A 12,955-nucleotide genomic window follows, 5' to 3' on the forward strand; every position below is an offset into this window, starting at 1 on the left:
TCATTACATGAAACTGATCACTGAAACGCTTACATTCCCACAGCCATAGCCCATCCTATTGGAAGAAACGGTTTGTCCCATCTGTCTGGAGTATTTCAACGATCCAGTGAGCATGGACTGTGGGCACAACTTCTGCCAATTTTGTATCACAGAGTACTATGAAAAATTGGAAATTGAAGAAGAGGGAGTTTTCTGTCCACAATGCAGGAGCAAATTGAAGAAAGAGAAATCCCAGACCAACAGGCAGCTTGCCAGAATGGTGGAAAATATCCAGCAATTAGGGATAAAATCTGAAGACCTAAAAAAGCAGACAGTCTGAAGGAAGCATGAGGACAAACTCAAGCTGTTCTGTGAAGATGATGGTGAGGTGATCTGTCTGCTTTGTGATAAAACCCAGGAGCATGGATCTCATACGCTGGTGCCCATCGAGGATGCTTCGCAGGTATACAAGGTAGGAAACATTTATTTCTAAATAGTCAAGAGAAATTAAATCACTGCAGGAGAAGTTTAATTTTAAAATGACATGGAGTTTAGCCATGACAGGTAGGAATCTTCTAAATATACTGGGTGAAATCATGGCCCCATTGAAATCAATGGAAAACTTCCAAACCTGGACCCACAATGGTACATTGGAACCTAAGTCCCAGTTTTAGGTGCCACTGTGATTCCCCAGAGCCCCTTTATTTACCTGAAGTGGAGCAGCTTCAACAGGAGAGACTGAATGAGCCCCTCATAAGACCAGCCATACTGGGTCAGACCAAAGGTCTATCTAGCCCAGTATCCTGTCTTCCGACAGCGGCCAGTGCCAGGTGCCCCAGCGGGAATGAACAGAACAGGCATCCCCTGTCATCCATTCCCAGCTCCTTGAGCTCCTTCCACAAACCCCAGTGCTGAGCACCCCATCTGCCCCTCTCCCTAACCTTGTACGGCACAGCAGAGCAGTGTTGGGGAGGCGGGCAGAAAATCACCTCCCTGAATCTTGCACCTGGCTGTTTGGGAACCGAATAGGACAGCTCTACAGAGAGCCCTGGGGTCACTCAGATCAACTCTGTCTGTGGCAGGCCTGGGGACAGAACCCAGGTCCCCTCAGTGCCAGGCCGGGGCTTGGCCAGAACTCCGTCCTTCCTGCCACCCATAGGTGAAGAATCCCCAGAGCTCTGACCCACTGCAGCAGAATTCCCCAGGCATCGTATTCCCCACAGGTGAAACTCCACAAAGACATTGAGCTTCTGAAGAAAGCGAGGGAGGAGATTTCAAGGCTGAAATCCAAGGAGCAGAATAAACCTAAAGACTGGAAAGTAAGTGTCCGCGGTTTGGTTTAATCTCTCATTTCATTTAGGTGTTTTAAAGAATTTACAAGAGACTCTCGATAAACATAGACCACACCAGCATAGCATTAAAACAACTAAATAAACCCTATTTATTATTAGTTATAATAATAATAACAATATAATAAAAGTCTGATAATAACCCTGTTCATTATCAGACTTTAATTCCAGAAAATGTTCATCCTGAGGAGTACGGAGAGGAACAGAAGCAAACCATTAGCAGATCTATATGACACTTAACAATAATGGGCTGATTTACACTGACTCAAAATGCAAATGAGGCCCAGATATATCCATGTTTTATTTATCTGCATTTCTATTGCAGAAGCCCCTTCGGGATCAAGCTCAGTCATTCTAGCAACACCTAAGAAGGCAGAGGGCCAGACTCTTCACTGTCTCACATCTTGTGTCAGCATTTGCACCAGGACCAAATCTGTGTAAAACGCTGCCATTCTGGTTTAGTTGATTTTACACTGCCTGTGCTCACTGGGAAAGCTCTGCTCTCACTCACACCAGTGTTTACACAACTGTAGCCCCATTAGCATGGATCGGGTTACCCCTGATTTACACTGGGTCAGTGAGAGGGGAATCCGCCGTAGTGAGTCCAATGGAGTTACACACGTTTAGGGGAAGCCTTTCTGCACCATACTTAAGGCTGAAACACCATTTCAGTTTAAAGCTGCCATTCAGAGTGCTCTACAATCCACAGGCATGCTCAGATTGGTTTGAAAATTGCTGTGTTTGTTGAGGGACCAGAGCAGAATACGTGGGGCAAATTTAGGGGCATTTGATCAAGAGGTTCTGGAGACTGCATCCCCCACCCCCATATGATCTGTTTTTTTAGATGCTAATTCTTTCCCATCTTTCCTTTTATGGATATTTTGCATTTCCTGGTGAATATCTAGTGTAACGGAAGGAGGGGGGTGGGGGTTGCTTTTTCCCAAATATGAGTTTTGGGTTGATTGTCTCAAGTGAAGGCAGAGTTAAGGATGTAATGGTTATTTGAAGGTGACTCTGGTCTGGCCTAGATCCTCAAAGGGACTTAGGTGTTACAACACCAAAGCTTTAGGCACCTGGAAAATCACTGGCTTAGGGGCCTCAGCTCCCGATACAACAAATGGGGGTAGGATGGTGCCTCTCTTATAACTTTTAGCCCAGTGGTTAGAGCATTCACGTGGGATGTGGGAGATTTTCCCCTTGGCCTGAGGGGCAGAAAGGATTGGAACAGGGGAATCTCACACCTCTCAGGAGAGTCGGGGGGGGGGGGGGGGGGGGGGGGAAAACGGGGGGGAAGGCAGGTCTCTTCTGTTGAAATTGTTCCACTGTGTGTAAGTACTTGTGCAGTCATTGGGGCAGAGTGTAGAAGAGAATGGGTCTATAGCCCAGCGGTTGGGGTATCCACCAGGAAGTGGGAGATGCAGAGTCCATGCCCCTGCTTCATTGACTCTTTAATTCTTTACTCAGAAGTTATGGGCTTGATGCAGGAATCCCTAGGGGTAATTTTCCGGCCTGTGCCATGCAGGGGGTAGACTAAATGATCACAATGGTCCCTTCTGGCCTTAAAATATGAATCTATGAATGTTCATTCAAATCTAATGTACTTCGCCTAAAATGGCCTTATACACTTGCTAATTCTGCTGATATTTATGGGTTTGTTTGTTTGTTTGTTTGTTTTTATTCACTAAAGGGACGAATAAAGTGCAAGAGACAGCGAATCTCGTCTGAATTTGAGAAACTGCAGCTGCTTCTGAATGAGGAAAAGAAACTCTTTCTTCAGGGACTGGCCGAGGAGGAGAGGGAGACACTGAAGAAACTAAATGAAAATGTCACCAAACTCTCCCAGCAAAGCTTCTCTCTGCAGCAGCTGATCACAGAGATGGAGGAGAAGTGTCAGCAGCTGGTCGCTGAGCTGCTGCAGGTGGGTTATACAAAGTTCCCCTTTAGTTTCGATTTTCCACAGCCACGGGAACAAACACAGACTGTCTCTCCCCCTCCCGCCCCCATTATCATCATTATTTACTGATTTACTATTTATTTATGGAGGGCCACAGATTTACACACCATTATTAGCAATATTTAGGCCAAAATGTTCACATTTCGCTCCCTAAAGTTAGGGACCTAAGGGTAGAATGATCAAAAGCACTAAGTGACTTAGGAGCCCACATCTCATTTTGAAGAATGACTTAGGGCCAGATTTTCAGGCGTATGGAGGTTCCTAGTGAGGCAGATCAGCACCTTGTGAGGTTTTCAAAAGCATCAAACAGGTTAGGCACCCAGCTCCCATTGACTGGTTTTACTGTTCCTATCAGGGTACCACCCACCATGCCCTGGATGCTTTCCAGTATCCAGAAAGATACAGTGCCCCCCCTAAAGCAGGGGCAGTCAATAGGTGGACCATGAGCCAAATCTGGACCACCAGACGCTTTTGAATAGACCTCCAAATATTTTTATTTACGCACTATAATCATTATTGTTGGGATTTTTTGTTTTCTCTCGAGTCTGGACCTTGACTATACCTTGACCAAGAAATTTGGACCTTGACAAAAAATAATTGACTACCCCTTGCCTAAAAGATTAGCCAATCAACGTTCCTAGGTTCTTACTTGGTGCCCATCACCATGGTATCAGAGCACCTCCCAACATCATCAAGTGTAGGCGTCAAGATAAAGTTCTCTCTTCCCACCAGTCAGCAGGCCGGACTTTGTTATTGGTAGGGCAGTTAGAAAACACATTTTCACAGTAAGAGCAGCACATTTTATCAAGTATTTGCAGCCTCTAGAGGCCAGTTTTACCATCACTTTTCACAGTACAGTTGCTGTTTAACATCTACATAAATATGATTCAGACAGTGGATTTTTCTAATCTTGTGATTTATTTTGGCAGCTCAGCCCAGTATCTGGAAAATCTGCACAATATTTTTGTGAAAATTAAATTTCTCTTATTGTTGTTTGCAACTAGTTAATACACCATTTAGTGACCCAGTGCACCCCACGGTACCATTAGTGACTGAGTCATGCACATGTCTGCACTTCCTGGGGCTGGAGTTGTGCATCAGCACCATTGTAATCACACACCATTCAGCTAGTATTACCTAATTGTAACAAATCTTCATGTAACTCAGAGCTGCAGGTGTTTTCCTTTCTGTAAAGCCTCAGGAAACAGAAAATGAACCAGCCGTGCTGTGAACATGGAACAGCTGAGCTGTACAACACTAACACTTTCTTATTTACTCTTCTCTCCTATTAGGATGTAAAGGGCACACTGGCCAGGTGAGATTCCACGTTCAGTTCACCAATTTCTATCAAGCCCATTGCAATGGTACCTGTGCTGAGCGTCTGTGTTCTCCTTAGGAGTGAGCAGGTGAGGCTGCAGGAACCAGAGCTCAGTGCTGCTGAACTGAAGGTTGTGTACAGAGTCCCTGGCGTAATGGAAATGCTGCGGGAATTCACAGGTAAGTTAACACTAATGCAGCAGGGCTCTCTAGCTTTTCCTATCTGCAACCTGAAAATCACCCACGTTTCCCCATTCCTAAATCCATGTGCCAGGTTCCTCTGGGCTCTTCTAGCCAAAGTTAGTAAACGTGGTATGATACATAGAGACCAATACGTTCATACTGGGCCCCCTACAGAAATGGGGCACTTACATTCAGAGACTCTGCCTTTGATAATTTAACATTGAAAAAGCCTGTGAAGGACTTACACCCACTCCTGATGCAAATCCCATCACTGCTCAGTCCCCAGGGGCTGGGAGCTGTTAGTTTTACTTGTCGTTCTGAAAGGGAACAATATGTGGTTCTCATATGGAGTTATTCAGCCACAGCTCACAAAGTGCTTTACAAAGGAGAAAGTTTTCATTGTCCCAGAGTTCCAGAGGGGGAACTGAGAAACAGAGACATGCCCATGGCCAGATCAGAGCCAGGAACAGAACTAAGGTCTCCTGGGCCATTGCCCTGGACACTGGCCAGTGCTGCCTGCTCTTTTTTTAAACCAGTTCTGCTTTTCCCTCCCCTTCCTGTGTGTAAATGAGGCAGGATGGAGGGAGATGTGTTGTTGTCGCAGGGGAAAGCCTGAGGTCAGAGTCAGGGGTTTGCATTGCAGTGCCATGGTGGGGAATGTGGTACTGTGCATGCTGGAGCTGTTTGGGACTCTCCCGAGGGGACAGAGTCTGCCAGTGAATGCAGTGACCAGGGTGTGCATGTTAAGGTTTGTTTCCCTTCAGACTCCATCACTGGGGCACTTCCTTGCATTCACGGGTTTCAGCAAATGTAACTGTTCTGAGTGAGGTTTCTCTTTGTGGGAAATGCCTTGGTTCCATCTATGAAAGGGGTTAGTGGAAACTACCCTCCCCCCCCATGATATTACAATGGGGCCTTCTGCCCCTCCCTCCTCCCCCCGTCCATGCCAGGCTCCCATCATGGCAGGGGCATTAAATGTGGCACCTGAAGTAGTGGCAGGAACATGGGACTATGAGCAGGTGGCAGCAGCATCAACTCCCCTTCCTTCCCCTCCCTCACCACCCGCATCCCTCACTGCTCAAGAACATCCTTGTGTGACCCTGAGCCCCTTGTCCCTGCCACCCACACAGCAAGATGAGCCCCCTTGGGCCGGAGCACAGCTGGGCTCTGGGGCATTTCACAACCTAGGTCTGTGAGCCCGTCAGAGTCTGTCTCCTCTGTGCTTCACTCTAGGGGACAGCCTAAACTCCTGTCACACCCTGGTGCCCCATCCTGAGCTGTATGCACCCCACAGGAAGGGGGACCCCCCCCAACAGTCTCCTCCTGGGCAGGGTCCCAGACCCTGAGAGACTCGCTGGCAGCTCCAGGCTGGCCAGGTCCAGGGTCTCCAGCAGGGCTTAGGGTTAGGGTACCACGCTTGCTGCCAGAGCTCCCAGCCGTTGACCCAGCCCGGCCTGTTGTCCCAGCGCTGACCCCTCCCCTACGGGTGAGGACCCTGCTGCTCTGACTGGCTGGGTCCCCTCTCTCTGCTGCTGTTGCTGTGCTCGCAGGCTCAGCCCGTGCCAGGGCCAATGCGGCGCTGCAGGGGCTGCTCCTTCCCTCAGCACCTGGATTCTCTGTATCTGGGACAAATGGCCGGGTGAGTGGGCAGGGATCTGCTCAGAGACACACACCCTGTGCTGCACCAAGGGTTGCCAACTGTCTAATAGCACAAACCCAAATATCCTTGCCTTGCTCCGCCCCTTCTGTGAGTGCCCGCCCCTGCTCACTCCATTCGCCCCCTCCCTCTGTCGCTTGTTCTCCCCCACCCTCACTCACTTTCACTGGGCTGGGGCAGAGGGTTGGGGTGTGTGAAGGGGTGTGGGCTGGGGGGTGGGGATGAGGGGTTTGGAGTGTCGGAGGGGGCTCCAGACTGAGCCTGGAGAAGGGGGTTGAGGTGCAGGAGGGGGTTTGGGGTGCAGGCTCCAGGCGATGCTTATCTCAGGCAGCTCCCGGGAAGTGGCCGGCATGTCCCTGCGGCACTGCCCCCATAGCTCCCATTGTCCACGGTTCCCAGCTAATGGGAGCGGTAGAGTTGGCGCTCTGGGCAGGGGCAGCGCACAGAGACCCCCTGGCCTCCCCTGAGCCTAGAAACCGCAGGGATGTGCTGTTCACTTCTGGGAGCCACACACAGCCAGGGCACAAAGGTGTGTGCACCACTGTGCTGCCCACTAGACTTTGGCATATTAAAATCTCCCGGGTGGCTTTCAATAGCCACCAGGAGATTGAGGCCAATTCCGGGAGACTCCCAGCCAATCCAGGAGGGTTGGCGACCCTAGCTGCACCCAGCAGGCAGAGACCAGCCAGGGCCGTGCAGCGAATCACCACCGCACTGGGATTAACCCTTTCCTTCCTCCCACCCCATCAGCTCCCGACCAGTCAGTGCCACTCGACTGCCCATGCTTTGATCCCAGGGACCCAGATCCAGCAACTCGGAGTCGCTGGGTGAATGTGTGGGGCAGAGTAACCAGGGCTCCCTGTGCCCCAGGGTCCCCATATGCAATGGGGAATGCCCCATGCTGTCACACGCTGCCAGGTGCTGCAGAGACCAAACAAGGGGCTGCCGACCCTGAAGGTCTCCCAGTCTGAGGCCTGGTCTACACTACGAGTTTAGGTTGAATTTAGCAGCGTTAAATCGAATTAAGCCTGCACACGTCCACACGACGAAGCCCTTTTTTTTGACTTAAAGGGCCCTTTAAACCGGATTCTTTACTCCACCTCTGACGAGGGGATTAGCGCTAAAATCGGCCTTTGCGCTTTGGAATTGGGGTAGTGTGGATGGAATTCGACCTTATTGGCCTCCGGGAGCTATCCAACAGTGCTTCATTGTGACCGCTCTGGACAGCACTCTCAACTCAGATGCACTGACCAAGTAGACAGGAAAAGCCCCGTGAACGTTTGAATTTCATTTCCTGTTTGCCCAGCGTGGAGAGCACAGGTGACCCCACAGAGCTCATCAGCACAAGTAACCATGATGGAGTCCCAGGATCGCAAAAGAGCTACAGCATGGACAGAACGGGAGGTACAGGATCTGCTTGCCATATGGGGAGATGAATCAGTGCTAGCTGAACTCCGTAGCAGTAAACGAAATGGCAAAATATTAGAAAAGGTCTCAAAGACGATGAAGGACAGAGGCCATAATAGGGACGCACAGCAGTGCCGCGTGAAAATTAAGGAGCTGAGGCAAGCCTACCACAAAGCCAGAGAGGCAAACAGAAGGTCCGGGGCAGAGCCGCAAACATGCCGCTTCTACGCGGAGCTGCATGCGATGCTAGGGGGTGCAGCCACCACTACCCCAACCGTGTGCTTTGACTCCATCAATGGAGAAACACGCAACAGGGAAGCAGGTTCGGGGTACGAGGAAGATGATGATGATGAAGACAATGAAGATAGCTCACAGCAAGGAAGCGGAGAAACCGGTTTCCCCAACAGCCAGGATATGTTTATCACCCTGGACCTGGAACCAGTAACCCCCGAACTCACCCAAGGTGTGCTCCCAGACCCTGAGGGCACACAAGGGACTCTGGTGAGTGTACCTTTGTAAATATTAAACATGGTTTAAAAGCAAGCGTGTTTAATGATTAATTTGCCCTGGCAATCCAGTACAGCTACTGGAAAAGTCTGTTAACGTGTATGGGGATGGAGCGGAAATCCTCCAGGGACATCTCTAGAAAGCTCTCCTTCATGTACTCCCAAAGCCTTTGCAAAAGGATTCTGGGGAGGGCTGCCTTATCCCGTCTGCCATGGTAGGACACTTTACCACGCCAGGCCAGTAGCACGTAGTCTGGAATCATTGCATAACAAAGCATGGCAGCGTATGGTCCCGGTGTTTGCTGGCATGCAGACAACATCCATTCCTTATCTCTCTTGGTTATCCTCAGGAGAGTGATATCATTCACTGTCACCTGGTTGGAATGGGGTGATTTTATTAAGGGGACATTCAGAGGTGCCCGTTCCTGCTTGGCTGAACAGAAATGTTCCCCGCTGTTAGCCACGCGGTAGGGGGGAGGGGTGAAGTGATCATCCCAGAGAATTGGGTGTATGTGTGGGGGGGTAGTTGGGTTTGTGCTGCATGTTAACCCGGAAACCGCAGCCCCTCCTTTTACATTGCAAACCCATTTGAAATGGCCAACCCAACGGGTGCTTGGTATGGGAAATGAGGGCGCTACTGTTTGAAACCATTCCCACATGTTATGAAGGTTAAAAAAGCCAAAAGACTGTGGCTTACCATGGCTGCCTGCAAGCCGAAATCTGTTGCCTGGCACTGCGTGAGTGATCTCTCACACCAAACCGGCAGGCCCTCAGTATAAGAGGAAAAATGCGACCTTGTAACGAAAGCACATGTGCTGTGTAATGTGAACAGCAAAATTTAACGTGAAAGAGTGTACCCATTGTTCTCTAAAATGTCTTTTTTAACCACCTCTCCCTTCTCCTCTACCAGCTGCAAATGTTTCTCCTTCGCAGAGGCTAGTGAAGATTAGAAGGAGAAAATGGCGGACTCGGGATGATATGTTCTCGGAGCTCCAGATGTCCTCCCACGCTGAAAGAGCACAGCAGAATGCGTGGAGGCAGTCAATGTCAGAGTGCAAAAAAGCACAATATGAACGAGAGGAGAGGTGGCGGGCTGAATCGCGGGCTGAAGAGAGCAAGTGGCTGGCTGAAGATGATAGGGGGTATCAGCTTGCTGACAGAAGGCAAGAGTCGATGCTCCGGCTGCTGGAGCATCAAACTGATATGCTCCAGCGTATGGTTGAGCTGCAGGAAAGGCAGCAGGAGCAGAGACCGCCGCTACAGCCCCTGTGTAACCAACAGCCCTCCTCCCTAAGTCCCATTGCCTCCTCACCCAGACGCCCAAGAACACGGTGGGGGGGGCCTCCGGCCACCCAGTCACTCCACCCCAGATGATTGCCCGAGCATCGGAAGGCTGGCCTTCAATAAGTGTTCAAGTTTTAAACTGCAGTGTGTCCTTTTCCTTCCCTCCTCCCCCACCCATCCCGGGCTACCTTGGCAATTATCCCCCTAGTTGTGTGATGAATTAATAAAGAATGCATGAATGAGAAGTAACAATGACTTTATTTTCTCTGCAAGCGGTGCTCGAAGGGGGGAGGGGAGGGTGGGGTGGTTAGTTTACAGGGAAGTAGAGTGAATCGGGGGGGGGGCGGAGGGTTCATCAAGAAGAAACAAACAGAAGTTTCACACCGTAGCCTGGCCAGTCACAAAACTCGTTTTCAAAGCTTCTCTGATGTGTACCACACCCTGCTGTACTCTTCTAACCGCCCTGGTGTCTGGCTGCGCGTAATCAGCGGCCAGGCGATTTGCCTCAACCTCCCACCTCGCCATAAATGTCTCCCCCTTACTCTCACAGATATTGTGGAGCGCACAGCAAGCAGCAATAACAATGGGGATATTGATTTCGCTGAGGTCTATCCGAGTCAGTAAGCAGTGCCAGCGTGCTTTTAAACATCCAAATGCACATTCCACCACCATTTGGCACTTGCTCAGCCTCTAGTTGAACAGGTCCTGACTACTGTCCAGGCTGCCTGTGTACGGCTTCATGAGCCATGGCATTAAGGGGTAGGCTGGGTCCCCAAGGATAACAATAGGCATTTCAACATCCCCAACGGTTATTTTCTGGTCCGGGAAGAAAGTCCCTTCCTCCAGCTTTCGAAACAGACCAGAGTGCCTGAAGACGTGAGCATCATGTACCTTTCCCAGCCATCCCACGTTGATGTTGGTGAAACGTCCCTTGTGATCCACCAGGGCTTGCACCAGCATTGAAAAGTACCCCTTGCGGTTTATGTACTCGGTGGCTTGGTGCTCCGGTGACAAGATAGGGATATGGGTTCCGTCTATCGCCCCATCACAGTTTGGGAATCCCATTGCAGCAAAGCCATCCACTATGACCTGCACGTTTCCCAAAGTCACTACCCTTGATATCAGCAGGTCTTTGATTGCGTTGGCTACTTGGATCACAGCAGCCCCCACAGTAGATTTGCCCACTCCAAATTGATTCCTGACTGACCGGTAGCTGTCTGGCATTGCAAGCTTCCACAGGGCTATCGCCACTCGCTTCTCAACTGTGAGGGCTGCTCTCATCCTGGTATTCTGGTGCTTCAGGGCAGGGGAAAGCAAGTCACAAAGTTCCATGAAAGTGCCCTTACACATGCGAAAGTTTCGCAGCCACTGGGAATCGTCCCACACCTGCAACACGATGCGGTCCCACCAGTCTGTGCTTGTTTCCTGGGCCCAGAATCGGCGTTCCACGGCATGAACCTGCCCCAGTAACACCATGATTTGCACATTGCTGGGGCCTGTACCGTGTGAGAGGTCTATGTCCATGTCAATTTCCTCATCACTCTCGTCGCTGCGCTGCAATAGCTGCAATCGCCTCCTCGCCTGGTCCTGGTTTTGCTTTGGCATGTTCTGACTCTGCACATACTCCAGGACAATGCGCGTGGTGTTCATAGTGCTCATAATTGCCGCGGTGATCTGAGCGGGCTCCATGGTCCCAGTGCTATGGTGTCTGGGCTGAAAAAAGGCGCAAAACTAGTGTCTGACGGAGGGAGGGAGGGGCGAGTGACGACATGGCTTACAGGGAATTAAAATCAACAAAGGTGGCTGTGCATCAGGGAGAAACACAAACAACTGTCACACAGAATGGCCCCCCCAAAGATTGAACTCAAAACCCTGGGTTTAGCAGGCCGTTGATTTCATGGAGGGAGGGGGAAGCAAATGAATACAGAACAAATCTGGTCCATCTATTTTTTTACATCTTAAGCTGGCAGCAGACGGTGCAGCATGACTGATAGCCATCGGCATCTTCTGGGTGCTTGGCAGAAAATGCTGTATTACGAGTGCTAGCCATTATCATCAAGATGGTTCAATAGGACTGCCGGCAGGACTGAGTCTCCAGGAGACAAAACATGTCTGCCCAGGTGCCTCTGATCGAACTCATTGAGGAATACGACGATGACGGATATCAATCGTAATACACCATCTACTGCCAAAAGGCAAGGAGCTGCTGCGCAATTCAGCCCCACGTCTGCCAGCACCCAGATAGCCGATGACGGCTACTAGTCATACTGCACCATCTACTGCCAAAAGGCAATTAGCTGCTGCTGTGTAGCAATGCAGTACCACGTCTGCCGGCACCCCGATGACATATGGTGACGGGGAGCTGAGCTGAGCAGAGCGGTCTCCACGCTTGCCGTGGTATGTTGTCTGCACAGGTAACCCAGGTAAAAAGGCGTGAATCGATTGTCTGCCGTTGCTCTGATGGAGGGGGAGGGGCCTGACGACATGTACCCAGAACCCCCCGTGACACTGTTTTTGCATCATTCAGGCATTGGGAACTCAACCCAGAATTCCAATGGGCGGCGGAGACTGCGGTAAACTGTGGGATAGCTACCCACAGTGCAATGCTCCGGAAATCGACACTAGCCTCGGTATTGTGGACACGGTCCGCCGACTTAATGCACTCAGAGCATTTTATGTGGGGACACACACAATCGACTGTATAAAACCGATTTCTATAAAACCGGCTTCTATAAATTTGACCTAATTTCATAGTGTAGACATACCCTGAGTGTAGACAAGGCCCAGCAAGGGGAGCAGCAAACGCTGGGGAGGGGAAGTGAGGGTCTTAGTGTGTGGCTGGCCTCGCCCTGGGTGGATCTTGCACCTCATAGAATCATAGAACATCAGGGTTGGAAGGGACCTCAGGAGGTCATCTAGTCCAACCCCCTGCTCAAAGCAGGACCTAATCCCAACTAAATCATCCTAGCCAGGGCTTTGTCGAGCCTGACCTTAAAAACCTCTAAGGAAGGAGATTCCACCACCTCCCTAGGTAACCCATTCCAGTGCTTCACCACCCTCTTAGTGAAAAAGTTTTTCCTAATATCCAACCTAAATCTCCCCCACTGCAACTTGAGACATTACTCCTTGTTCTGTCATCTGGTACCACTGAGAACAGTCTAGATCCATCCTCTTTGGATCCCCCTTTCAGGTAGTTGAAAGCAGCTATCAAATCCCCCCTCATTCTTCTCTTCTAAACAATCCCAGTTCCCTCAGCCTCTCCTCATAAGTCATGTGCTCCAGCCCCCTAATCATTTTTGTTGCCCTCCGCTGGACTCTT

General features: G+C 50.3%; 1 pseudogene; it reads left to right on the forward strand.

Moving 5' to 3' along the window:
* Positions 1–12,955, forward strand: part of LOC112120906 — a 64,950-nt pseudogene that overhangs the window by 31,440 nt on the left and 20,555 nt on the right.

Source organism: Terrapene carolina, unplaced genomic scaffold, assembly GCF_002925995.2.
Source record: "Terrapene carolina triunguis isolate 2854851 unplaced genomic scaffold, T_m_triunguis-2.0 Scaffold33956, whole genome shotgun sequence".
Lineage (NCBI taxonomy): Eukaryota > Metazoa > Chordata > Testudines > Emydidae > Terrapene > Terrapene triunguis.